The following is a 5,500-nucleotide window of genomic DNA, read 5'->3' as shown; positions in this document are numbered from 1 at the left end:
GCTTTCCCCGCATCATCAATTCATTTGTTTTGCTGCGTCTTTTTCAAATCATCTCCCAACTTGCACTACTACAAAAACAATGTTTCTTGACATTTTTTAAAATGTCAAGAATCACTTTTCTTGACGTTTTAAAAGAGGTCAAAGAAGCTAGTGACAAGAATGTCAATTTTCTTGACTAGACATATCACCGCCCATGCATTTGTCATCTTCTTGTTGCATACTTCTTTTCAATGCATGGTCCCGCTTCTAGTACATGGTCATGTTAATCCAATCTTCTTATGCATTCACCTGTTTCAGCATTAGCTTTTTTTGACAAGTCTTGATTCTGTTGTATTCCAAATTCTATGTTTATAGAGGTTAGAATTATAACATTTCAGGATAAATAGTATATATTTTATTAAAACATGTTTTTCTTAGGTTAATTAATTAAACTTAAATTATAATTACCGACTATTATAGTTACTGACACTAACTTCATTAATTAAAAATAACTAAATATCATTGTGTAATTAATATGAAATTCGTTAAATATATTAATTAATAATTTTTAATTATAAATTACTCATTTTCCAAATATTTATAATAATAACTATTATTTGATTCTTAATTAATATCATTTGATTAATTAATTTATTAAAATTATATAAGATTATTATGCTTAGTTCCATAAATTAAATATAAATATAATTTCTCATATTTCATATACAATCAAATATAGACATTTGATTCTCTAATATTATTTATTATCAATCATATATAAAACCTTAAACTCAATCGGTAGGACTGAAAACGAGTGAGATCAAGAAAAACTATTTTTGTGTGGAAAAAGATTACAATGGAGTCGGCAGAAAATTTTCTTTTGTAAAGTAAAATTAAAGGTAAAACACAAATCATTATCGTTTCAAAATTTTCAAACCGAACCCCACTCATCCTTAGTGGAGAGAATCAATTTCCATTTCCATTCTCATTCTATTCAAAATATAACTAAACAAGACTTTAATACACATAGACGTAGGCCATCTTCTTTAAAAAAAAATTAAATAAAAAACATAAAAGTAATTTTAAATTACCTTTAAACTTTAAATAATTATACACATTTTAAATAAGAAAAATTATTTTTTTGGTGTATAAAAAAGATGGAGTATGAACTTGAGTGTAACATAATCTATAGCTAAGTATTGTTCAAAACTTGAAAACTAAAAGGACAATATTTTATAATATTTTTTAAATCGAAGGTTCGATCTGGTTATCTAACCAAAAAGAAAGTAGATCCAATGGGCAAGGAAGTATTTTTTTTTTTTTGGATATTTGTAATACATAGTAGAATAAGAGAAAAAAATCTACGAATATGTTATATTTTAAAAATATTTGTAAATATGGACGAGTTGACTAGTCAATCTTTAATTTTTTTTTTTTTATTTTCAATTTCACATTTTCTTGTCTTATTTTGTTGTACACATTTTTTTAGTCATTTTATTTTATTTTTCTTCTTCGATATTTGTTTCTTCCCTCCTTTTTTTCATTTGTTCATTTTATTTTCTTTCTCAGTTTTTGTTTGTTTTTTTTATTTTATTATTTCATTTATCTGATTTTTGCTTCTTTCCTTTATTTTTTACTTTCTTTCATTTCCTTCTTTTTCCCTTACTTTTGTCTTTCCTTTATTTTTTTTCTTTTCTTTCACTTCCTTCTTTTTTTCATTTCTTTTTTCTTTTTTTCTTTTTAATTTTCTTTTCTTTCTTTGATTTTTTCTTATTCTTTTTTTCTTTCTTTCTTCGGTTCTTACTTATTCTTTTTATTTTATTTTCTTTTCTTTCTCTGATTTTTTGCTTCTTCCCTCTCTTTTTCTTTTTTTAGTTTTTTTTTTCTTTGTCCGGTTTTTGCTTCATTTTTTTCTATTTAATTTTCTTTCCTTTTTTCAATTTTTGCTTCTTCTCTTTCTCTTATTTTTAAAAATTTTCTTNTTTTATTTTATTTTATTTTATTTTCTTTTCTTTCTCCGATTTTTTGCTTCTTCCCTTTCTTTTTCTTTTTTTAGTTTTTCTTTCATTTGTCCGGTTTTTGCTTCATTTTTTTCTATTTAATTTTCTTTCCTTTTTTCAATTTTTGCTTCTTCTCTTTCTCTTATTTTTAAAAATTTTCTTTCCTTTATTTGAATTTTTTCTTCTTCCTTTTTTTTTTCACAAGAGTTATGAAGCTGAATTCCGTATGCATGACTTGAAAGTACTCAATTCATAAGTGACTTAACGTTAACAAACAAGCCAATCATCAAGTTTGATTATTATAACAAATAATAAACATAAAAAGCAAATGAAAGTCTATCATTGATAACTACTAATATTTTCTATCATTGATAGCTTAATTTTTTATTATATTTTCGTAGTTAATAGCCACTTATAGAAATCTATCATTGATAGCCAACTTAGTGAATTTAATTAATAAAGTTAAATCTCGAGCTAAAATGTAAGTGGAATGCCTAGAAGTTATCAGTAATAGCATGTTTATCAGTGATAGAAGCTATCATAGAAAAGAAAAAGAGACTTATAAATGTTTGGGAAGGATAAGAAAGGGGCAAAAAGGTGTTCAGTGGCTATAATTGATAGAAGTTACTACTGATAGTAGGTTACCAGTGATAGAAGCTAATATTAATAGCATGTTATCGATGATAGAATCTACCCGATAGCACGATATCGGTGATAGAAGCTACCACTGATAGTACGTTATCGGTGATAGAGAACTATCACTGATAGCATAATATCAGTGAGATCATTGATAGCATCTTATTAGTGATGTTATCAGTGAAAGAAGCTATCACTGATAACCACAATATGAGTGATGTTAGTAATATCGGTGATAAAACTTAGGTGATATCTATATATCGAGTTTCTTTCAAAGGTGATAACCAATTATAGAAGTCTATCATTAATAGCCTTAAATGTTAATATTTCAAGGTTGATTCTAATTGATGAAAGTCTATCAGTGATAACGATTGATGGTTGTTATCAGTGATAGCCATGATAAAAGATTATTAGTGATAACTACTATGATAATCAAAGTTGTTGGTCTTCTTTCAAAGTTGATCACTATTTATAAATCTATCATTGATAGCCACTGATAGCCTTAAGTAGTAATATTTCAACGTTGATTCCAATTGATGAAAGTGAATCCATGATAGCTACTAATAATTGATAGCAAATTAAAAGCTAATATTTCAAAATTATATTAATTTTTCTCAAATTGAAAGCTATCGCTGATAGCAACTATCATCGATAGCAATTGATAGAAGCTATCAGCAATAGCAGCTGATAACAGCTATCAGTAATAGCTTTTAATTTGAGAAAACCGAGAAGAAGCAAACAAAATGGTGGCTAGGCATGGGTTTTTTAGTCTTTTACCATTTTTTGATTTATATATGCAATTATTTTATCCTTGTACTACATATACTATTATTTTGGGCTTGAATTCTATTTATGCAACTCCCCCCCCCCCCCCTTTTTTTAAACTAGATGTTCCCTTCTCTCTCTTCTTTTCACCTATTGACATTATATAAAGCAAATGATTAAGACAAGGTTTCCCACACCCTCTCACATCATTTTACTCCAAAAGGAAAAAAAAAAAAAAACTAAAAATAAAAGCCTGCAATAGAGTGCAAAGAACCGAACCAAATGAAAAAAATGGGTTTCTTAATTCGAGCTACCTTTGTAGTTCTCTCCATTTTTACTCTCTTCCCTACCAAACAAATGACCAAAATTCCAACAATACCTTTATCTCCGTTGCTGGAAACCTTGCCGGAAAATGCAACTCGTACCAAGAGAAATGGGTATTCGACCCTTCTTACCCTCTTTACAACCCAAACATCTCCCCTTTTTTCCAAGAAGAAAATCAATCAGACGACGGGGCTGAAAAGATGAAGTAGCATCAGACCGTGGAAGCACCACACTTAATAGGTGGACCAACGCATCAATTTCAGAACGGCGGTCAGCCAGATCACGAATAATAGTGCTCAAGGTACGAGACTCAGAAGCCAAAATGTGAAAGATATGAATACCAAGATTAGTAGGAATCAATAAGCCACCATCCAGAACCTATAAATCGTCAGGGAGAAGAATGTCAAAACTCTTGGGTGGACAGATGTGATTCATAATGTCAGGGACATGACCTTGAAAATTCTTATAATTGAGTTTAAGAGACTTAGGAGTAGGGCTTAGAGCATTGTTCAGACCAAGAATATTAGGACATTAAGATAGTAAGATACCATAGATTAAGTGCAAGAAACAGATAGGTAGTTTGATCGCAAAAGAGTTAACATGTCACAGAAATTGATTGAACACAAACACCTCAAAATCAAAAGTAGATTGTGTTCTAATATGCCAGAGTAGGAGAAAGATTGGACCCATAAGTCGAAGGAACCAGTTAGCAATCCCAACTTGAAACAAAATAGCATACTTCACACTAAGTATGGAGGCAAACAATTGACTAGATGAAGGCCACTCAGACCGAGTACCACTTGTAAGCTCAACAACTAGATCCTTAGTGGAGGGATGAAGCTTACCAAAAGGAGGGGAAATAACACACCCTAGATAAGCATTAATAACAACAAGAGAAATGGTGAAACAAGTGCCTCTAATATAGGCCTTCGAATAATCGGGAGAACTGGGATCATTGAACTTGGAAGGGAGATTGACGATGAACTCCATCATCAACTGAGGATAAAAGGAACCGAGGTCTACAAAAGTTTTGAGTAGCTCAACACGTTAAAGAAGGTCCATAATCTCCAAAAATGACTTAGTATGGTCAAACAAAACCTTTTCGTCAGCAATACGCCTCTGTACCATCCACCTCAGAACATTTTCCTCGCTATGAAAAAATATCCCATCAATAGGCATATAAGAAACATTAGGGGGAATTTTATGATGACCAACACTTGTGCAAGACTTGTCTCTGACAAAAGCAATATCATCCTCAGTACTAGAAACAGAAATTTGCATAGAAGGTTCAGAATCAAAGTTTAGGCACTTCTGCTTAGAGGGGGTTCCTTTTGAAGAAGTATGAGTAAAAGGGCCACAATCATCAGGTACATCCACAAAGGTCCTCTTCTTTAGCTTGCCCAACTGGGCAAGAGGAATATTATCATTAGAGGAAACTGACATAGTCCCTTCAGAGGAACTCAAGCCACAGATAGATTGCCCACCATTAGAGTCAATAGAAGGGTGGGAAGCCACAGCTTGATCACCATAGCAAGAAGCAGAAGTAACTAGAGAATACTTCATAGGACTATGGTTAAAATGAATAATAGAATCCCTCATGTTAAGAAGAATATCAATAAAATCAAGGATAACATTAGAAACCTTCTTAATAGCAGTCGAAGAGATGACAAGAGCAAAAGAAAACACAACATTAACTTTATTAGGACCAACTTTAGTATCAATAATAGGGTTAGACGCATTGGGAATAATAGAGTCACCAATGGTCTCAGACCTGATAGTACACAAAATAGGAACAT

Source organism: Benincasa hispida, chromosome 8, assembly GCF_009727055.1.
Source record: "Benincasa hispida cultivar B227 chromosome 8, ASM972705v1, whole genome shotgun sequence".
Lineage (NCBI taxonomy): Eukaryota > Viridiplantae > Streptophyta > Magnoliopsida > Cucurbitales > Cucurbitaceae > Benincasa > Benincasa hispida.
This window is presented reverse-complemented; position numbering follows the sequence as displayed.